The sequence below is a fragment of the Globicephala melas genome, chromosome 1, assembly GCF_963455315.2.
Source record: "Globicephala melas chromosome 1, mGloMel1.2, whole genome shotgun sequence".
NCBI classification, from domain to species: domain Eukaryota; kingdom Metazoa; phylum Chordata; class Mammalia; order Artiodactyla; family Delphinidae; genus Globicephala; species Globicephala melas.
In genome coordinates, this window is record NC_083314.1 from 125879612 (window position 1) to 125904333 (window position 24722).

A 24722-nucleotide genomic window follows, 5' to 3' on the forward strand; every position below is an offset into this window, starting at 1 on the left:
TAACAAATTGGTAACTATGTGTTAGTGTCTCTATTAAAGATGAACACCCTGGAGATCAAAGAGTTGGAGTTTACAGACACACACACACACACACACACACACACACACACACACAACAAAAAAACAGGAAAAGTGTTAAATCCTGACTTAAATCCAAGTACTATACTCTGACTCCAATCTTAGTTTTTTAACCTCGTTACCAGTAATCAGGAACTGACAATCTTGTTTATAAAGTTTATAGAAACGTAAGTTAATACATAGAAGAGAAATTCTGTACAGAACATACCCAGCACATTTCCACTTTCCAGTATGTTGACAAATAGACTTCCTAAGGATCAACCAAAATATATTTTTCCATAGCAGTAGGCATAACTTTAGCTTCTGTTGAAAGGACCTGGGCGGTCATCTGTAGCATTCATTCATCCAGATGGTCAGCACTATAAAAATTTGGGTGAAGATTAGGATATGTAGATGAGCTATAGATGCTTCACAGCTTGACACTGCTGAAATGATTTTTTTTTTTTACAGTGGATGAAAACTCAGAGTCTTTCTTATTTTGAAACAGAGAGAGAAGCCATTGTTTACATATTAATTGTTTTAATTCCAGTATATAATCTTCTGTAATCCTAATCATCACATTGTGTAATGTTTAGAGGACAATTGTCTTAAGCTTTTTTTTGTAAATTGGAATATAGAGTAAAAGTAGTCTCCCTCATCAAACTGGCCTGACTATTTTCTGTAACACTATAGGTAAGCATACTTTTCGATATAACACAGAAAAAGCAAACTTCCTTGAAAAATTCATCAAAGCTATACCACTACTTTGCTATCTAGATAATTTTTCTATTTTAATTATAATATGATGGGATTCTAATTTATATGAATAAAATATTTGCTAAGCTTCTCTCTATGTATATTTGGTAGCTTGAAATATTGTGATGTTTCAAAAATATCTAAAATTGTTTAAAAGTAATTTACAGGGAAAAATGTTAACTCATTTCATTCCATGGTTCAAATGTCACATTTGTTGGGAATAAAATTAATTAAAGCTGCAATATTTTAAGTTCAATCATTGTCCATATTTATGTTCTTAAATTTGAATTTAGAAATGTCAGGTAAAGGCTTCTCTGGTGGCACAGTGGTTAAGAATCTGCCTGCCAATACAGGGGACACGGGTTCATGCCCTGGTCCGGGAAGATCCCACATGCTGCGGAGAAACTAAGCCCGTGCACCACAGCTACTGAGCCTGAAAGCCACAACTACTGAGCCCACGTGCTGCAACTACTGCAGCCCACGTGCCTAGAGCCAGTGCTCCGCAACAAGAGAAGCCACCAAAATGAGAAGCGCACACACTGCAACGAAGAGCAGCCCCCACTCACCGAAACTAGAGAAAGCCTGTGCACAACAATGAAGACCCAACACAGCCAAAAATAAATAAATAAAATAAATTTATTAAAAAAACATGTCAGGTAAAATATGTACTATATGTGTCTGACTCTGAAAAGAATCCCCACCTATTTAAATTAGAAACATTAAGAAGAAAAAGAAAAAGAATGTAAAAGAATAAAATTAGAACATTCTCTAAGACCATATACAAAAATAAACTAAAAATGGATTAAAGACCTAAATGTAAGGTCAGATACTATAAAACTCCTAGAGGAAAACATAGGCAGAACACTCTTCAATATAAATTGCAGCAATGTTTTTTTGGATCTGTCTCCTAAAGTAAAGGAAATAAAAGCAAAAATAAACAAAATTTTTTTTTTGTTTAAACTTAAAAGCTTTTGCACAGCAAAGGAAACCATTGACAAAATGAAAAGACAGCTCACTGAATGGGAGAAAGTATTTGCAAATGATATGGCCGATAAGGGATTAATATCCAACATATTTAAACAGCTCTTACAACTCAACATCAAAAAGACAAACAACCTGATCTAAAAATGGGCAGAACTGCATAAACATTTTACCAAAGAGGAAATGCAGATGGTCAACAGGCATGTGAAAAGATGCTCAACATTGCTAATCATCAGGAAAATGCAAATCAAAACCACAATGAGCTATCACCTCACACCTGTCAGAATAGCTATCATCAAGAAGAACACAAATAACAAATGTTTGTGAGGATGTGGAGGAAAGGGAACCCTCTTGCACTGTTGGTGAGAATGTAAATTGGTGCAGCCATTGTGGAAAACAGTATGGAGGTTTCTCAATAAACTAAAAGTAGAACTACCATATGACCCAGCAATTCCACTCCTGGGTATATATATCCAAAAACAACAAAAACTCTAATTGGAAAAGATACATGCACCCCAGTGTTCATCATTTACAATTGTCAGGATATGGAAGCAACCTAAGTGTCCATCAATAGACGAATGGATAAAGAAGCTGTGGAATACATATATGCAATGGAATACTCATCAGTCATAAAACAAGGACAAAATTTTGCATTTGCAAAAACACAGATGGACTTGGAGGACATTATGCTAAGTGAAATAAGTCAGAGAAAGACAAATACTGTAAGATATCACTTTTATGTGGAGTCTAAAAAATACAACAAACTTGTGAATATAACAAAAAAGAAGCAGACTCACAGATATAGAGAACAAACTAGTGGTTACAAGTGTGGGTGTGGAGGGGTAATATAGGGGTGTGGGAGTGAGAATTCAGGAAAAAAAAGCAGATGAAAAGAGACTTGTTTGAAGTCATAAAGTCAATTCATAATAAAATATATTATAGAAAGGCCAGAAATGGAGAATGCATTATATTTTGAGTTGTACAATATAAGAATGATAATGTATCTTTTGTAAATACCATGCAATAACAAAGACCTGTTTGAAAATATAGAGTGAAATAAAAATATTTAACATCTATTCTTATTCACAATTTTGAATACGTATTATGGGAGTTCACCATACCATTCTCAAAAAGTAAAAGCTGGTGCTCTTTCAGTACCATGGGGGTAAGAGAGTAGGAGATATTCCTTTTCACTGTCAAGACCCAGTGGGAAGAATGACAGAGAATGCCTTCTAGAACAGGAGCAGTAGTGGACGGAGATATACTTTTTTCCTTTCCTGACAAAATGTGATACATTTGCACATAAAAATGATGGTAAAGAATAATATTTATAGTAGTATAGTTAAACTATATAAATTTATTGAAGGCATCCTGAAAACCTAACAATTATTTCATAACAATTCTTAGATGGTAAACTATACCTTAAGTTACAATCAGCTAACCAACAAATAAACTTTAGGGGTATAAAGCGTAGTCATTCATAAATTTATCAGACCTATTCAGTCTATTATTTTCACCTTTATCAATTTTGGAACTCATACCATATTTCATCAAATCTAAGATGTCTTCTATTATAAGAAATATTATTTTACATTTCCTTATGAAAGAAAAAAAATCCAATTAAGTGACCCTCTATTAATTCTAAACTTAATCTTGATTTCAGGGCTAATAAAATGTGAAAAAGCACATCTTAGAATTGAAGAAATGTGACATTTTCTTAATATGCTTCCTCTTGTCTAATCTTCCACATTTCAGTCTCGTCATTTTAAAGTTCTATATTCCATTATCAAATTTGTCATTTTGTTGTGATATTAGTTTGTCTCTTTTGTGGTTCAGTATCATATAAAATCTACAGATAGCCTATGGGGTTCCATTTTGCTTTTTCATGTCACTTCTTATTTTGTAAAATGAAAAAGAAAATATTTTATTTTATTGCAGTGGCCCTTTAATGAAAATTAAGGACATCTCTTTCTGAGTTATTACATAGAAAAGCTTCAGTTTTTTTCACCCATTTTTTTAAAAAAACTTTGGCTATGAACCAATTTATTTTGTAGTAGTTTAAGAATGAAGGCATGTCTGTGGCACTGGACATGATATGAGTGTGCTGTTTGGTTAAAGATTTAAATATTATTTTAAATTAATGTATCACATTGTATCTCCCTTTATATAATTATAATTACAAAGTCCTTGTAATATTGCTAATTTTTTAGCTTTAGACTTTTTCTTATCTCACCTTAATACGTTAAGATAGATACATAGATAATAGAAAAATAGGTACAGAATGAAAACAAATAAAAATTTAGTAACTGTGGTTGATGTACCACCCAGATCATTTTCAGGAATGAAAATTACTCCTCTAACTCCTGGAAATGCTGTGAAAAGAAAAACAAAACAAAACAACAACAACAACAACAAAAACCCTGCCTTGCTCAAGGTCATATATCTTTCTAAGGAAGTCTGCATCCAATGACTGATCATCACAGGGCATATAAAGGCCTGGTGCCCTTGACCCAAATAGGAATAACTATGAAGGCCTGTCATATCTTCAGAGTACCCCATAGAGTTGGCTGAAGTCTTTCTTTGGACTGTATCACTGCTCAGATTCTCCCTCTGCTCAGTCCTGCCTCCTACCCCTAAGTGTTTAATTCCAGGATCATCCCCTAATAAATGTCCTGCTTTCAAGTCTCCATCTAGAAGTCTGCTCCTTGGGAAACCTAGCCTGGACAGCAAGCTGACCAAAATTTACAAATGAAGTACATAAATGTTTTCTCTTCACCAAGGACTACAAAATACAAGGTGAATATATTTTGATTATTGTCTGTATGTGGAGGAAGAATTTAGGCATATTCCTCCACCAATTATTTAACAATATTTGAATAAGAGGGCACTGGCGAGTCATGCTGTTAGCAATAACAATATTGCTATTAATTAGCAATGATGAAAGGGAATTATCTTTTCCATAAACTAGGGGACAGATTTATGCATTTGAGAACAAGATGGATAAAGGAGTGTGAAGTGGAAAACACCAAGTGAAGACTCTCGGACCCAGAGGGCCCAAATCCGGGGCCTTTAGAGACTAAATTAAACCCATTATTTTTTCTTAGTTTTTATTCTGTGGGAAGGATTGTATGCAAAATAAATTTGGTTTTATTTCTGTAGCATTTTGTTTGTGAAATTGTTTTCCCAAGTGATTGATGCTGGTCTGTGTGCAAATAAACTTTATTTGTAAATTGCATATTGTATCATTTTTAAACACTATTTTATTAGCATAAATATTTTAAGAGCTGTATGCTGGCATGAGAAACTGTTTCTTATTTAATCTTCCATATTTTTGGTCACTCTTCTAGGTATTGGAAATTAAATATGATTAAGACTGCTCTGGTTCCCAAATATCCTGGTGTAGAGACAATTTATTCTACTTACAATGCAATATGTTAAAGGTATATTTGAGGGATATGCAAAAAAAAAAATACAGTGTGATTCCAAAAGATATAATAAACTCAGACTGGCATGTTGGGGTGTCTTACAATATAAGGGGATTGTATTAGAGCTGGATTCTAGGAAAGAAATAGAAATTTGCTGTATAAGGACAGAAGGAAGTCTATTTCAATGCTAAGTAACTGAGGTTAATGAAAGCAGAATATATTCATATAAAAAAGGGGTTTTCTCTAAATGTTCTTGGAAGGAACTGACAAGAATATAAGACAGGCTGAGGAGTTTGGACTTTATTCTAAAATACACAGGAGCCATCAAAAGTTTTGTAAACAAGAAAGCATGATGTTTAAATTTATTTCAGAAAGCTTGTAGCACAGAGGAGGATTGGGAGAGTCAATTAAGGACTGAAGACATTGATGTCAAGGAGAATCTTTAAAACACTGGTTGTAGAGAGATTAGAGTTTCTAACTAGGGAAGTGATTGTGAAAATAGGAAAAAACTTTTGGGAAAGATATTTCAGTGGTAGATTCAAAAGGAATAGGAGACTAATCAGACATAGTACAAAAGTGGTATGAGAGAGAGAGGAGAATCAAGAGGGCAGTAAGGTTTTGTCTTGAGTTGAGGAAGAAGAAGAATACTTTATCAGGAATCAGGCGGCATGTGTGTACAACATTCTCTAATGGAGATGTGGAGAAGTAGGCCAAAACAACAGCTAATGCAGTTTTTTTGTTTGTTTGTTTTGCCTGGACTACATTCATTTATAGTCTTAGATTATTGACAGCTAAAATATGATTGCTGAAAGGAAAGTATATTATGTACTGAGTTAATTTGGACTAGTTGTTTCCAGTGGTATTGACATTAAAACTACTATGTTGTTGGATTGGAATATATATACAAGGACAGGTGTATCTATTTTTGATAGAAACTTTAGAAGAAAAGTTGTAGCATCATAAGGGAATACTCCTTCTCTCTTATTCAAAGAACTTTGAAGTTCTGGGTCTCTCTAGTTGTTAACAAAAACAATGTTCTTCTTACTGTTGTGAGGCTACATAAATGAAATGTCAAACAGTAATTAGTTCGGTTTTGAGGTTCTGGTTCTTAGAAGTTGCCTGGGTGTACAAGTTTATATAAAATGAAAGGAAGCATTTCACAAGTTGGAGGTGTCATAAACTTTTACACTGTAGATCTTCATTGTAAGGAAACATAACTTGCTTTTTGAGAGATCTTAATTTTTATGATTGCTTAATATCCTTAGTACATAGCAAATAATAAAGTTAAGCAATTAAAAGTTTAGTTGGATGGGTCCTTGATTTTATAGTGAGGTCAGGGGTTACTAATACTAGTGTTCATGTACATAGCATTAGTCTGAGCTTTTATGTTGTACTGCCGTAGAACTTAATATAAAATACTCATATTTTATTATTTTTCTCTAAATATTTAGATGTTTTTATTACTTCATAAATGCAACTCTCTTTTTTTATTATGTCCAAAACTGCCAATAAACAAAGCAATAAAATTGAAACATAGGAAATTACAATATTAAACATGAAAACTTTCTTGAACAAGTTACCACTGATATCTAATATTGACATAACTTCAAATGAGAATCCTATGTTTCTTTTGGGAAAAGAGAACAAGTAAAAGAAACAGCCATTAGGAGAGAAATTTCAATTTTGCAAGTGCAAGAAAGAAGCATTAAGCTGTAATTTAAAAAGTTATTGGTGACCTCTGGAAAGCTTGAAGCAAATTTAATTAATGCAACCTATCTACTTTTCTTTGTACATTATAAAAAATTAGTAATCTGAGAATCAACTTTTCAAAGTTTATGGAATTTTGCAACATATATTTTAAAAGCTAAATAAATTTTAATATTCCATGGAATTAAAATAATCTTAAAATTATCCTGGGCTATAGATTATGATATAAATAAATCATCACATTACTAACAGGAGTCATATGTAGCCATATGAAAAATTAATACAATCTATTTTAATAGAACAAAAAATAAAGATATATTAGATATTATCTTCTGAGTTTTGATATGCCATAAAGAAAGAGAATTGCATTGAGAGACTGCCAAGTAATATATCATGCAGGTCTGAAAGGACTATATCATTGGCGTGCCACAGGTATTCTAGTAAGTAGGATCAGTGGAGTATTCAATGTCCTTTCTAGAGCAGTTTCAGTGTTCACACAATAGAACTCAATTATAGATGCAAAACAAATTCATTTAAAAGGAGACCATTCTTTTTGGACTAAAGAGTGTTATCTCAGTAGGAAGTACTTGGAAGGAGTATTGAATAAAGAGAGAAAGGAAAAGAAGACAGAAAGATAGTGTGTGTGGCGGGGTAGAGGTGGAGAGAGGAGGGTATTCATCTGGCAGGTAATAGAAGTAGACTTCTGACATGGATACACAATATGTTATAAATTATCTTAAGATACTTTCTTATAGCAAACATGAATAGTTTAGACATTTACATTGATTCAAAAGATATATAATAAAAGGAAATTATTTTAGCATATTTATTTAGTTGTTAATTGAAATCCAAAGATTCCTTTATTAGCCAAGATATTAATCATAAAACATGATGGTTTATCTAAGGAAAAGAATAATTTTTCTAGGTTTTAGTTGACTAATTAATATTACTAATTTAATATATCTTTAGATTTTCTTCCTATTAAGTTTATATAATATTGACAATAAACATGTTATGTTAAATTTAATTAAGTATTTTGATACCAATATATGCTTGTATCTAACAGATTCCTCAAAGATAATACCAAGCTGGTATTTGGAGACAGGAATCATTTAATAAAATTATTGTGTAATTGCTAATGATAATTGTCAATAGTTATTAACTCAGATAAAATATTTTCAGTCTGCTTACACAGGTACTCTTCTTTTAAAATAGCTTCTGATTATATAAAGTGGTATTTACTTCAGGAAGTTGTGGTGTCTTATGCAACCTTTTTAAAGCATTAAAGTAGAAGTGCACATGCTAAAATTCATGAACTATCCATTTCTTCATTCTCTTACCCATCCATGTATCCATCGACATGATACAGTGTACTGAACAATAGTCAATGAAGGACTAATTGTATTTTGTGAGATTATTAAAAAGAGATGATCCTCTCTTGTAGTAGTTTTACTGAGCAGTATGGTGCTAAAGAAAAACTTGTCTGTAAACATTTCACAGCTTAATGCTAAAGCCTACGCATAAGATATAAAGGAACAATACTTTGTTACCTTACAGCTGGAAAGTGTCCATCAAATATTTTATAATGAATACAGTCTTCAGTAACAATGGGCATTATACCCAGTTCAACCAAATTTAAAAATAGATATCAGCCATTTATTCCCATGCCTTAAGTAGGATAAATCTGTTAGACACTGTAATTCAAATACTATATTCTAAGATCAGTTGGGTTTTTTCTTTCCCAGAATGTCATGTCTATTCAAATCCACAAACCTGATATTATTATGCATCACTGACTGTGTTTCTTGTTGGAGTGGGCAACAAAATTGACAAACTAAAGCATAGATTAGGAAAATCACTCAGTGTAAAGCTATAGTTCAAGCAGGATTTGGAGCAAGTAAATTGTCTGTAAATTATAGTACCTTATCTTCAAAATTTTATAAATTGAATAAGTTGTACTTCTTAAAATTAGAGTAGACATTTAGTCAGTTTTTTCCTGTAGTAAGAAATGGTTATGGTGTTAAAATATTCATTTTATCTTCTGTTTGGAGCTTGAGGTATGATGATGAATCTCATCTTTACATAAAATCAAAGTGCATTTCACACAGTGAACTTTTTACAAACCAGTTTGTGCAGAACAGTCATTAAGAGTAATGGAAATTGAACATATACAGACACTGTTACAGCACAACAAAATTTAAACCTCTAATGTACAGGATATTACCAAGCATGAAAGATTCATGAGTTAAGTTGGGATCTTAAAATTAAAAGGTATATAATTTGGTTTACAAATCAAGTTGATCCTTCCCATGTTTGCAGAACTTGCTAATTTGTCACCAAATGTTGCTACAACTAGAAAGATAGTTCTTCACTGCTTTAACCAGGTGCAGTACATCTAGCATGAAATAAATGTAGGGTAAATGAATGCGTGTGTGATCATATAGGGAATTTATGGAAAATTTTCCAATGGGTGTCGAGGGCCTAAAATGTATTCTCTCCTGCTCTGGAAATGTTTCACTAGCTTCTATCTTGTTTTAAAATTCTTTTTCAGACCTTCTCTCCCACACTGTTCTTTAGTTACCAAATTTTTACTAGAGTTTGGTGAAAGTCTTAGTCAGCTAAGGCTCCCATAACAAAGACTGGGTATTTAAATGACGGAAACATATATTCTCCCAGTTCCGGCAACTGGAAGTCCAAGATCAAGGTGCCAGCAGGAATCGTTTCTCCTGAGGCCTCTTCTCAGCTTACAGACAGACATCATCTCACTGTGTCCTCACATGCCTTTCTTTTGTGTATGCACATCCCTGATGTCTCTCTCTCTCTCTTCTTATAAGGCCACCAGTCCTATTGGATTAGGATCCCCACCTATATAACCTCATTTAACCTTAATTACCTACTTAAAGTCCCTGTCTCCAAATATGGTCACATTGGGGATTAGGACTTCAACATACAAATTTTGAAGTGAGAAAACTTGATCCATACATTCAATAATTATTTGTTCTTTCTCTTGTTACACTAAAAGTTATGATTTGATCTCATTTGCAAGCCTCTATGGGTATTGGACTAATTTCATATATTTAGACCTCACTTTACACAATTATTTTGCTGGTGGAAAATGTTTAAATTGAAATGAATGTTAATGAGAAGCAGTTTAGTAATTGAGTTTAGTAGTTAATCCCTTGGATCTAGGCCAGGCTGCCTGGATTTGGATCCCATCCCTACCATTCATTGTCTGAGAGGCCTTGAGAAAGTTACTCCCTGTACCTAAGTCTTCTTATTTGTGAAGTTGGTATAAGTAATGCTTTGAAAGCGATTCACAAAGTATTATAAAAACTTGTGGCAAATAGTAAATGCCTTATAAACATTAACTATGTTTATTATTAAGGATATTTTTCTACATATTCTAACACTTAAAGGAATACTTTTATTTTAAGTGAAGGAGAATTTTTAAAAAAAAATGTTTCCAATTGCAAGTTAGTGAAATGTGTGGACTCTGGTGTCAGGCTGCCTTGGTTTGTATCCTGGTTCTACCACTTTTCAGCTTGGTGTCATTTGGGAAGTCGCTTAACCTCTCTAAGCCTAATTTTGCTTATGGGCAAAATGACAGAAATAGCACTTCATGGGGGTGCTGTGAATATTACATGCAGTAATTTAGATAAAACAGAGCATTGCCAGGCACAAAATGAGAATTATTTCTCATGATTTTTCACTTATATAAATATTAAGATGAACATCCCTTGATTTAACCGTTTACTAAAAGTGTGCTTCATGCTCTGTTTTATTTATTTATTTATTATTTTATTTTATTTTTTTGCGGTACGCGGGCCTCTCACTGTTGTGGCCTCTCCCGTGTGGAGCACAGGCTCCAGACCCGCAGGCTCAGTGGCCATGGCTCACAGGCCCAGCCGCTCCACGGCATGTGGGATCTTCCAGGACCGGGGCACGAACCCGTGTCCCCTTGCATCAGCGGGCGGACTCTCAACCACTGCACCACCAGGGAAACCCTCTGTTTTATCTTTTAATTCAGCCAATCCTGAACCGTAATCAGAGTCTTCCTAACTTCCATTACTGCAATTCAAGGTTTTTCTTCTACTTTGGGGGACAGTTCTGAGCAGGAAAATGGAGAAGGAGACTCCCAAAGCAGTCTCTGCAGATTGATTTTGTTTGTCTGAAGTTTGGGTACATGATGAGCAGTGCCAGTGTGTCATGTCAAAATCTGTGGGAAAGAAATGTTTAGGTAAGCCACCTTATTCTGATGAAACAAATCCAAGTCACCCCATTTATGGCCACTCACTAAATTATGGGTGCAGTAGAGGAATGATCTCCAAGAAAATATAAAATTTTAAGGAGGAGCTGGGTGATTTAACTGGGTCGACAGGCTTAGTAGAGTCCTTACAACTTTGCCTTCTCTTTGACCCAGAAGTTACATGTCTTATAATTTATCCTTAGAAAGTAATAGAACAAGTGCACAAAATGTAAGTATGAAGTCCCATAAAAAAAGTGAAAAAATAATTGGCAACCTCGTATGATTATACTTATTTGTATGCTTGTTTTCACTGTGTATGATGTGAAAAAATATATAATACATATGTATATATGTACACCTATATCTTAGGATGCTTAGAATTTCTTTTCCTCAGGATGTTTGATATTTGATCTACAGTTATATACACAGTCTAATAATAATAACCATAATAATGATAAATAGGACCTGAAGTTAATGATAATGTAAAATTCAGATGCTGCAAGTAAATGTCATGACCCTAGACTGAGTGATGTGCACTTTCTGTTTCTTAGTTTGCTCATTTATTGAAGGGAAACAAGAAAAGAGACCTTCTCTATCTTGTAAGATTATTGTAGGAATAATACAGGATGAAAAATATAAAAATACCTTGCAGGGTCAAAAGAACAATTAGGGTTAGTGACAATAATAAAAGTCATAATGATGATTCTCATCCCAGATGATTAAGGAATACAGTGTACATTTTGCTTTTTTTGTAAAGCATATTCTTTAGAAACACAGTTCCCAGTGAAAGCCCATTCTAGGCAGAAATTTAAACTAAATGCATCATAAACTGACAGGAATGACTGTATTTGGGCACTGCTAATGAAAGAATGGGGCCAGCATAATGGAAACTGTGGTGCTCAGGGCCACCGTGCTCTGGTTTGATTCCAGCTGACCGAGCCACAGGAGCTTTTGCACAGACACTATCAACATATTGCTTGTTCAGTCAGAGTTTATCTTACTTCAGTTATTGGGGCACTAACAAAGCTGCATAGGTAAAGGAGCCTCAGCTACTCTATATGGCTGGAGAGAGGATTAGAGGGTTTCTTTCCTTTAGGTAACTGTGTCTCGTTTCTGTTTTTGGAGGACTTATTTTTAATAACTGAAGAGAAAAAGGCAAAGTGAAAATGTTCTTTCTGAGAGACTGGAAAGGCAATACAAGTTGTGCTAAAGGCCTCTTCTTTCTTCAAAATAAATGACACAGACTTAATTACCCATCATTTCTCTGTGGCCGACTTAAGCCTTGTCCTCCTGGATAGCACAATTTTGAGTAAAACAAATGTAAGAAAGAAGGAATTTTTTCTTTTTACTTTTAGATATTTCTTTTTGCCCCAATATAGGAAAATTTATAAATGCACCTTTTGAATTGTTCTTTAAGCTGAAATTCAGGCTGTAAAGCCATCTTATCACTGGGCATTATTTTACAGGATGGTAGCTGTCAAAAATTACATTAAACCTAACACATGGCAGAATGAATCTTGGAGGGAGATTCTGTGGTTATAAGTCTTAGGAGAAGGATGTGGCCAAGTGTAATCAACACTGAAATCTTGGCTTTGTAGCTGGTTACTGCACTGAGGGCTAACAGTCACATTTCAGATGTGCACATATGTACATGGTGGGCCACCCCCTGGATGCTAATTTTAGGATGGCATGTCATATGGTTTTATGAGCTGCTGAAATATTTCATCTACATTTTTAAGTCTACATAGTTACATTTATAATAGAAACCACAACCTAGATTCATAGTCTGCTAGAAATAAAAGTAGTTTTAGAATATGTGAGACTCAGGTTTGGATTCAGCCTCTGTCATTTACCAAATATGACCTAAAACAAGTCAATATATATATATATGAAACACAGTGCCTATGAGCCAAGGAAATAATAGATTACTCAGGGAGAATATTTAGCTTAAAAACTTATAAATTTATCATATAAAATGTTTCTTTTAATGATCCAGATTCATGAATAATTTGGAACTCAATAGAGCTTATTTGTTTCAGAATAAATACTGCATCCTGATCTACTAAAGATTTCCAAAATAAATGTATCTTTAAAACTGCAACATATAGGAAGAGCTTCCTTCTATGCCTTTCTTCTCACTTTTTAGTGTCATTGATTTTGTTTCACTCAGCTTATGTACTAATGTGTGTCCTTCTGAATAAAGAAAGAATAGAGTTGGAGATAAATTCTCTCTGAAAATGGCCACCCTTTTAAAATTGGTTAATAAGACTGCTGGGCAGACCCTGGTTTCCTCTTCAATGCCAACTATCTTGGGAAAACAAACCCACTTGAGGTCTGACAGGCAGAGACCACCACGGGCAGCTCAGTTGACAAACTGGCTCCTGCCCCAGATGTTTAGAGGAGCACTTAGTCCGCATTTACTTTACATCAGAAAGCTATTTGTCACCATGAAAAAAATTAAATGATAGTTCAGGCTTCTGAACTTAAATACAAAAAATACAAAATAATATCTAAAACACCAGGTGTGAGTTTAGGGAACCAACTCTACCGTAGGGATTGGCTCCAGTCAGGGGGCCAGGGCACACCCCTGAGGGCACAGCCAACAAGGCGTTACTGCAGAGACACCACAGGCCTCCCCCAAACCCAGAGGCTTGGTGTAGACACCAGGCACTGTGCAAGGCTGAGGGTACAGGACCACATAGTCCTAGCGCCATGGGACTCACCTGTCACTGGACTCGAGTCCTTTCAGGAGCTTTCTCTGTCTTTCTATGTTTTTAAGGCAACATCGCTGTCACTTTGTTTTGTCTACAAATATATTGAAAATCTGTCAAGAATACTATTTTGTTATTACTCTTTGTGAATTTTCTTGTCTATGTTGCCTGCTTGTTCTTTCAGATAAAATGATAAGTAAAATAACAATTATGGTAATAAAACAGTTTTTTGAAAAAACAACAAAACAAAACAAAAAGAAAGCTATTTGCCAGCACTGAGACACGTGCAGAGCTCTCCTTCTCTGACAATGACAACAAAAGACTATAAGATGCTGCACATGTCTGCGGGGAGTTCATCAGTCTAGTCACTAGGCAAAATGTGTGTGTCCCCAAAGTCCTTTGTAACCACTTTATTTCATGCTCTGTTTATATTTATTGAACTATTCTTCATCTTCACACTATTCTAGAAGCTAGGCATTTAAAGATGAATAAGGAGAGTTTTTTTCCTCTCAGAAGAGGGAGAAATATAAATGCATGTAGGACAAGTTAAAGCACCTAATAAATACTAATATTGAACGTGGTCAGTGCCGTCACAGAAATACATATTAAATAGTATGGTATCACAGAATAGGGAGTGATTAATTCTGCCTGAAGGATTCTGGAAGTCTTCAAAGAATGGGTAATATTGGAGCTTGGTTTGACAATTGAATACAGCGAATTGGAAACTGAGAAACATTTTGTAGGCAGAGGAAACAAAATAAACTAAGGCTGAGAGAAAGGTAAATTTGTAATTCTTAAGAATACACTTATATGCAAACAGTAAGTACATTTGGTTTACAGTTGTGGTTCAAGAAGTTAAAGTTGGGACCCACTTAGGAAAGATCTTGAATGACATGCTGTGTAGCTTGGACTTTATTTCTGAAACAATGGTATGCTAGCTGTTTGAAAACTGTCATTAGCGAAAGGCAAGGATGACATCTTGTTGCAGAAAATTATCTCCAGTAGCAAAGTGGGAAATAGCCTGAGGTTAGGGATTTAGCTAAGTGTAGACTGCAGGCAAGGAGTCCATTGTAAGAATAGTGAAATAATCTGAGAAAGGAACACAATAGGATAGACATTGTCGCAATTCAGTGGCAGAGTCATGTAGCTCTTCCTTATAGAATGTGATTTTATTGACTGTAGAACATTAAGAATCTCCATGAGGTGAGAAAATTTAGACCAATAAGACAAATAAGTTTAGATAACTTACTTGGATGAGGCTGAAATTTCTCTGAACTTTTTATGAAAATTATGTTTGTAAGAGTTATTCTTCCATCTTGTTCTAGGCATATATTGGTGAGTGAGTAAAAGTCTTCTCATTCAATCATGTATTCAGTCTTCATTCAATAAATCTTTATGGATTGTCTTCATTTTCATGTGTTAGATACCATGCTAAGTGTAGGGTACTGAATTAGGCACAACCTCTGTCTATGGGCATCTCCCTGTGAAGTAACTGAAAAAAAAAATGACGCTATTTGTCAGAAGATATTATAATGATTCTATGTTTCAAAATTCTATGTGTGGTATTTCTGGAAAAATTTGCATTAAATATACAAAATAAATCCATTTTAAATGTAATTTCAGGGCACAATTTCTCAATTACATTTTGAGGAAGTAATTGCACACTGCTGGTAACAAAACAGATGACATTGTGCTAGACCAACAATATAGTGAGAGATTAATCAGGTTAGTGTATTTGCATATTTTAGATAATTGTGGACCACAGAAAACTTTTACCTCTTTAGTTCAGTGTGGAAATGGAGGATGTTGATTTTCTTTTCCTTTTCTTTCTTTATTCTTTTTTATCTGACATAAATCCTTCTAACAAGATAAAACTAGAGTGCCCACAATAGTTATCAGACATTTCATTGGAGGTATGGAGTAGCTATGTCATAGATTCTAGCCCAGAGTGAGGAAATCCACAAGTGACCATTTATTTCCCATTTTGAGACAGGGTGAATTTACCCAACCAAAACCTTTGCTCAGCAGAAAATATAGTTTGGGTGTAGGTGAGCATTTGAGAATGTGCTACAGAAAATGTTAGGGTAAGTTGCAACAGTTTTGTTGCTGAAAAGGAAACAAATCACCTTTAAAGGACTATTTATCCATAAAGTAAATCAATTTTTCAAATTCAGTCTTGTCAAAATGGCCCTGCTTAATGGCCAGGAGTCTGGAGTTTACAGAATGGAACCTAATGGATGACACTAATGTATCCATCTTATTTAATTACATGGAAACTTTTGGAACTTGTATTATGTTTATTGTTGATGTCCATCTCCTGCTGAGTGCTGCTGCAATTGAACCGTTGCAGAATTTTATTTATTCTCAATTTTAAAAGAGTGTTCTGCAATCTGGGAGCTTATTGTATTAACTCCTCCTCTAAACAAGGGCAGAGATGCAAATAAAGAGGTTATTAAAATCGGCTGTAAAAGACATAGATCTTTCATTAAAAGTTTCTAGACAAGCAGAAACACATAAGCTTAACTCAAGGAGATTAACATGGTTAGGTTAGAGGCTAATTGTGTTTTGCATCTGAAATATAATAAACGTCTGTACCCTTCTGGGGGAAATACAGCTAAGGTTCATCAATTTTTACCATCTTTAATTCTGCAAACCCTAGAAAACTATTTCAGAGCAATAGTACAGCTAGTTAAAATGATAAATCTCTAATTAAACAAGGAGCTATCTTCTTAAATGAATAATCTGTATCTAGATCTCAGTGTGTCTCTGCGTATTTGTCTGTGTGGGGGAGAAAAATCAAAGTAGATTCATAATTTTCAAGGTAGAGAGCTTGAGTTATTTTGGAAATGCTATTGACATGAGTGTAAATTATTAATATTGTAATTTCCTAAAAGCAATTTTTGTCACTTCATGAATATGAACTTTATGAAAATTTTATTATAATTTTTCCAACCAATTACTTTGTCAGAGGACTGCAAGATGGATCCTTTAAAGCTTGAGTTTCTGTCTAAATCATGTTGAAGCCTGAAATGCTTCAGGCCCTGTCATGGAAGGGACACTGGTGTTATGTGTGAAACAAAGATTGCAAGTCAAGCAGGAATGTTTTCTTTGTTTTCCAGATGTGATTTTTGCTATTTGTTTTATGTTTGTAAAATATCCGTTAGTAAAAATATGATTAAGATTTAACATGCATGCATACAAATTTATCGGAAGTACTTGATTTCACAATTATTAAAACATGTTTGTTGAATGAATATTCATGGATAGTTCAATCTGCAATAGACTAAGGCTGAAAATTTAAAAGGGAGGAAATTACTCTGTTCCACTTTGTTGCTTGTATATATTATTACTCAAACTATATATTAAAAATTGTGTATGACTATCAGAAAAAATTGTTGGCAAGATTGTCCATGTGCTTATAATTATATACTGGATAAAGTCAACAATACTAAAAAAGGAATAATTTTAAACTTAAAACAGTTATTATTTCTAAAGTGGAATGAGTAAATCAGATTTCATTTGAAAGAGTGTCTGGATCTGATAAGGAACAACTGGGCCAGTTGAAGCCCAAAACACTTTTACCCCCCTGCCTCCCAAAGAATGAATGGCCTGTGAGTCTACAGGAGAAGGGGTCTAAAAAAAGATGGAGGGTCTTCAATGTTAGTGGTGATTAGACCATTTTTTGTGAACTTACATTATAGATAGAATTTAGTGACTTTAGATGCACAGAATCCTTACCCCCAGGCTTAAAACTAGAAAATCAAGGACTCTAATAAAGCAGCCTCAAGTTGTATCTAGATGCTAGCCTCTCTGCAGCTGCTTTGTTGACACCTTGTCACATTAAATTCACTAGAAGTTTGAAGTAAGAGAAAAACAACAAGAAAAAATGGGGGAAAAAAATCAATGTGTTCAGTAGGTCTGGGGACCAATCTGAAAGACAAGCTTCTAGTTGTATTTCCAATGTGCCTTTTTCATTTTGTGATGTTGTAAAAGTAAGGTCTTCATTAGGTACCTCTGGTGTTTACAATCCCCACAACAGAAATAAAAAGGAAATGAGATGTTCCATTTTTAATATTCCACATACAATCATTTTAGAGCGTGGAGGTTAATTCCCCCCACAGAAGTGCATTAAAGAAATCAAAGGAAACAATTTGACATTTTAATTCTTTTCATGCATTTCAAGGAGAGGAATTAGGCACCAAAACACAAAACAGTTATATGTGTAGTTTAAAATACATATAGATTTTTTCCAGGGCAATAGATAGGCAATGGCACTACAGTGTAAAGCTTACCTTGCATAAATGAAATATTTGCCTACCTAACAACACAAAACTTAAAAGAACAGCTATAACAGATGCCTAGCTCACCAAGATAATATTGTAATAATAACATGAAGCATAGTATTTGTTATTTAAAAGCAACACATGGAACAAACTAGACATCCACAAAACTACTATTTAAATTTTCCTTCTAACTCCTTACTATATTACAAACTTTACTGCTATGCTTATTTAGAGACCACTTGAATTCCCAGAAACCTTTGACAGAATCAGCAGCCCGGAACGCTTCAACTTGCTGATAACCAGATAGCATGCCAGACATCATAGAATCTAATCGAAGCATGCTTTGAGTTCTAATGTTAGAGGTTATAAAGGAAGTCTTTCCCAAGAGTGGTACTCTTTGCCAAGTTCTTCTTCTTTTGGCACTTTCTTTCTTTTTTTTTTACATCTTTATTGGAGTATAATTGCTTTACAATGGTGTGTTAGTTTCTGCTTTATAACAAAGTGAATCAGTTATACATATACATATGTTCCCATATCTCTTCCCTCTTGCGTCTCCCTCCCTCCCACCCTCCCTCTCCCACCCCTCCAGGCGGTCACAAAGCACCAAGCTGATCTCCCTGTGCTATGCGGCTGCTTCCCACTAACTATCTACCTTACGTTTGGTAGTGTATATGTGCAAAATTTGTGAGCTCCATTTGTGATGGTTCTGTCATTTCTTTGCAAATTACCAGACTGAGTCATATTACATGCAAAGATTCATCTTATATTGGGGATGGTGAAATGGCGTGTGAAGGGAATGCCCAGATCTGGAACCCCAAAGGTGAATGTATCCTGTGAAACTTAAATGTGTGTCTTGTTAGGTACAGTGTGTTCAGATGTGTCCAATTAAGTCAAGAAATATCAGGAAAAGAAATGTAGGAGAAAATCAAAGGGTGTGTGTGTGTGTATGTGTGTTATAGACTGAACCGTGTCCCCCAAATTTTATGTTGAAGCCCCAAACCCCAATCCCCAACCCAAAGATCCCAATATGACTGCATTTGGATGATAGGACCTTTAGGAGATAATTGAGGTTAAATGAGGTCGTAAGAGAGAGGCCCTAATTCGATAGGGCTGGTGCCCTTATAAGAAGAGAAAGAGATACTAGAGCTCTCTGTCTCTGCCGTGGGAAGACACTGTAACAAGGCAACTATCTGTGACCCAAGGAGAGAGCCCTTACTATATGCTGACCCAACTGGCACCTTGATCTTGGACTTCCAGTCTCCAGAACGGTGAGAAGATAAATTTCTGTTGTTTAAGCCACCTAGTCTATTTTTTGGTATTGTTACAGCACACCAAGCAGATTGATACAGTGAATGTTAGGGCAGTGTTTGGAGGGTGTCTTCTCTTGAGCTGTGCAGAGCTGAGGAAGATACCTCATGTTTCTTAGGTCCAGCAGGCTTTCAATCATACCTAGTGGCTAGGGAGTGAAGAATGGAAAAATCTTTCTTTTATCTTTGGCCAGATCCTAAGCTAAGTGAGTTGTGAAGCTGTTACTTGAAACTATAGCCTAAGGAAACTGTGAAACTATGACAGATGTGAGCATTTGAATGTTTCTGTAGAATCCAGTTACCTGGACTAGTACAGAGTGCTATCCATGCCAGTCTAAGGTGTAGAAAACATTTATTTAAAATGCTTAAAAAAATTAAAGTTGAATTTAGTTGTATTCCAATAAGGCACAATCTGAATTTTATAGCCATGAATTTAACAAGGAATTCCTTTTTGCTAAAATTTAGACTATGGTAAGCAACTTTTGCAATTCATTATATTATCCATTTATTCATCCTTCATCTCCAAAATAATTTTATGTACCAGCAATAATACCAGATACTTAGAATACTAATAAGGCAGTGCTGCCCCTTTCAGGAACTTTCAGCACTGGAGGTGTGTGTGGGAGGTTAGTGGCTTTAAAGAGGGTGAACACTGCTGAGGTAGAAACAGTGTATCAAGAGCTATGTGAGCAGGAAGCAGAGAGGACTGGCTCTGTCTCAAGAACAGGGAGTCTTGACAAAGTATGTAACTGAATGACCAGTATACATGGGAGGACTGTGTAATTTACCCGTGTGGAATCAGAACAACAGTTCAGAAGCAGAGTAAATAGAAATTGGTGACTAATTCAACATATTGGCAAGCAAGTAGAGAAAATAGGGCTCAAAGAGATTTCAAAAGTTAACTTTTACATCCTATTAATTCTTATTTAAAGCACTGTTATGTGTAATGAAAAGGAACTAATTCAATAAAAATGAATTCATAGATACTGTTCTACATTTTAAATGTAATCAAAGGACATAGATCAGTGAAAATAATATTTCTTAAAATAATAACAGTGAGAAGCTAATGATACTCTTATCGCTTTGATAAACTTCTAAAGTTATATTTCCAGCAAGGACTCTAATTCCAGCAAGGACTTCACTTACTAGATAGATTATTCTAATTTCAATTTCCACCACAGAATCTGGAAAAACACTGACAATGCTAACACCAAGAGGTTTTGAAGAAAAAAAACTGTTCTCATATTCTTATCCAGGCCCAGCCAAGAATCTCCCTTTGATCTTCTTTGTGGTCATTAGCAAAGTAACGCTCCTTGAACTGCCAGAAAAAAAATTCAATAAGTAAATAAATGAATAGTAAATAAATTTCTCATTCTGTCTCGGGCATGTGCAAAATTAAGGTCTCTCTCTCTTCACTCAGCCTCTACCCTGAACCAAGCAAGACCCTCACAAAGAAAAAAAAGAAAGGTTTGATTAACTCCTTAAGAAGAGTAGATCATTAGCTAAAATCAGAACATCAAGAAGTATTATTGACCCATTATACATAATTTCTCCTTTGGGAACTCAAATCCCACATAATACATACCCATATCACTCAAAGAGCTTACTGACTTACCAATGTGGTAAGAATAATAAATAGGAAATAAATTGAGAAGAAAAAAATACACATTCAAATCATAAAATCATGGGATTAACTCCAGAATTTTAGTAATGATGAAACTGGAAACCAGGAAAATTAATTTAATCATGATAACACAGCTATTTTCAGAACTGGTATTAGAAGCCATATTTCTAGTTATGGAACTTTTTGTTTCTTATGCTTTCCATAGGGCTAAATTATTGGGTTGTACATATAGCATATATAATGTGTATTTTATTTTACAAAAAATTTTTTACCAAATGATATTTTATATCTTCCCAAAACATCCTTATTGATTTTTTAAAACTGTTAACATTATTTGCTATAAGCATTTACTATACTTGGGAATAGAATAGCACCCTTTTTTCACATAAAATTGTCAACAAATAGCGTTTGATATTTCTAAATGTTGAAATCAAGGCATAATCTGTGTATCTGAATATTCAGGCATATTTCATTTTCCACCATTTTGTTAGTAAAGTTTTAAAAAGTTACATTTTTATCTCCAAAGAATCAAGGTAAAGACATTTAAACAGCAGAGAATTTAAACAGGGTCAACTGAGAATCACAGTGGAGAAGACAGAGATGCCAGTACAGGGTAAAGATTTAGCTGTGTTAATTGAAACTGTAAATGCCTTGTTCAAAAGGCCTGTACATCATTAAGGACAAAGATAACGTAAACTTCATCTTTAACCTTCATTTACTATTCTTGTATTAGTGAACTTGAGCAGATATTTACAATGACTAGTAGAGATACAAAGTCGTGGTATTATGTATCTGCAATGAATATGTACACAGTTTACCACAAACAAATCATATTTTTTTAAAAAAAGAAAAAAAAGTATGTGGTTCTCATGTCACCTATTCAATGTGTAATCTTGCTAATTACTTAATATTCAGAAAAAGACTCTGAAGATGAGAAGTACCATATGTGTTAATATTATTACTTGAGTACTATAGCCTTCATAAATTGAATGTATTTGAAAATGAAGTACCATTTCTTTGATATCTAGGGGTAATTAGTGGTTTCTGCCCTCTTCTAACATTGAAAATCATAACTTCTCAAAGCTTACATTAGAATTCCAACCTACTAATGCAGAGAAAGAACTCTTTTTTTAAATATGGATATTAAGAAGAAAGTTTTTATTTGATGTACAAATAAGGAAAGATGATGTATTCAAAGGTGGTATTTTAATTGTATAGGTGGCATAGATGGAAAGTCAAACATTGCGTAAAACCCACAGCAAATTAACAATGAAATATTGTGTGTTTATGGTGAATACTAGCTTGACATGGCAAATACTAGAAGACTAACTTTACAAAATAAATCTATCATCAAAACAGTTAAATAGGTATTTACTGCTAAATAGGGTACCATGATATTTGTAGTTATAAATTAGATGTGTTTGGGAGCAATTTTCAAAAATAAAATTCATTTTCAAAAATTAGTTGCTTTACAGCAGAAACTAACACAACACTGTAAAGCAATCATACTCCAATAAAGATGTTTAAAAAAAAATTAGTTGCTTGAAATCATTCACCATAGCTTGTAGAACTGAGCCAGGCTAGTTGAATAATAAACTGTTCCAAAGAATCTGTGGCCTAAGACTGAAAGTTCAGAAAAGGTTCAAAAAAGCCAAAATAAAAGAAAGAAAGAAAACACAAACAGATGGAAAATGCCATGAAATCGCTATAGATGTGAATATTCAGAGTCAAATGCATCATTCATTTGCTCAGCCGCAGAGAACTTCCTAAATAGCTTCCCTGCACACTGAAGGTTTTCTGGTTTAATATGAAAAAACTCTGATGACTTACTTTGCACTAGGTTAGAAAAGACATTTTCTTTACAATTTTATTTTTGCCACATGTCCTATTTTTTATGCAGGAGATATTTTGCTGTAATGTTCTTTAGCTAATGTTCCTATTATTTAAAAAATTATTCCCCAGAGCTAATTAACTTCAGCAGGTTTAGATCTTATCATCTTACCTTATGGCTTTATACTCTTCTAATTGCTTGAACAATGCTTTCTGTCAGAAGAGATGGTTTCATTCTGAATACTTGGAGTATTAAATTAGGTTCAACAAACATTTAGTTGAGGTTCTAATATGCATACCATATAAGAAACCTTAAATAAAACTAAAATAGAAAAAAGTTCATGTTAAATTTTAGAGATAATTAAAATCTTCTGATACTGAAGTTCTATTGTAAATATAATAATGAAACTAGTATGTTATTAGATATGTAAGATAAGTCTCTAAAGGGCAAAAAGAGATTAGAAACAAGTGCAGTAATCTAAATAATTCAACATTTCTCATTTTTCTTTAAGTTGTATAATTTAGCTAATTAGAGAGAGGATTTGGCTGGTGATATGTGGCCTTTGCGTTTAATGTTAATTACCTTACTGTGGTTCCTGACAATTATGCTTAAAGAATGGATCAGGTGAATTATATCTAGAACCAAGCACAATTTATGGGATGAGAAAAATTGAAAGGTGATTTTTTTGAAATCTCCATGCTATATAGGTTTTTAATTTAATTGAAATGAGCTTACTATGTTTTCCTATGTATAAGCTATTGATTCTTATTTTAATATACTGTAAAGTATATTTTTTTATAATTTACAGTTGACAGCTTACTTGGTATTAGGGAAAAAAATCCTAAACTATCACATCTAATTTGTTCATGTATGATTGGCCTTCACCAGGTACAGGTCAATTCCCTTTACTAACAATGAAGAAAAAGGACCTATTTTCCCACATATAACCATTCACAGTCTCCCAGGGGGGGAAAAATCAAATAAATAAAAGAAAAGAAAGAGTGTGTTTATTTGCATTCATTCACTCATGAAACATTTTGTCAGCACCTATCATTTGTAAGACCACACTAAATAATGTGTGTACTGAATATATACTTCCTGTCCTGAATAATATCACAATCTAGTGAAATGAAATAAAACAAAAACTACAATAAAACTTGATCAGCACAAAGTAGGAACAGAGTGTAGTGGGAATACAGAGGGTGGCAATGTTGACTCGGTCTAGGAAAGTCAAAGCAAGCTCTGCCTATGAGGTGAAATGCATGGTTCTTAATTAGTGTGGTTACCAAATCCTTTGAGAATCTGATGAAATCTATGGAGGCCCCATACTGGAAAAATGCAGATATAACATAAATGCAAAATTGTTCATAAAGTTTATGTAGTGCATTAGCATGTATCTTATTCATATACCAAGTTAAGCTATTCACAAAAGTTAATGGGCCGGTTCTATAAATAAGAAAGAACAAGAAATAGAACTCATGCAAATTAAATAAACTTTAACTCTGTTCAAAATTAGTTTTCTTGATAAGACAGCTGCTTGAATAAGAATTTGAATTTGTATATTTTGTGTGTGTGTATGAAACACAGTTATGTACATATTATCTTTGACATTAATTGAGGTTGTCCTCCTTTTGATTGGAAATGTTGCAAATCTCGCCAATGATACCAAAAAGAAACAGGGTCCCCATATTCAGCTCTGTTCATGAGGGGTTAGCTATTTTCTATAACACCAGAGTTTTCCAAAATTCTTCATTTGAATTCATGTGCACAAGTTTTGGGGGTCAGATTTGACCA

At 34.1% G+C, this 24722-nt stretch overlaps 1 protein-coding gene across 2 annotated transcripts in view; it reads left to right on the forward strand.

Annotated features, from left to right (window-relative positions):
• NEGR1 (neuronal growth regulator 1) overlaps nucleotides 1-24722 on the forward strand; it is a 909340-nt gene that overhangs the window by 230901 nt on the left and 653717 nt on the right. The gene's annotated exons all lie outside the window — the stretch shown is intronic.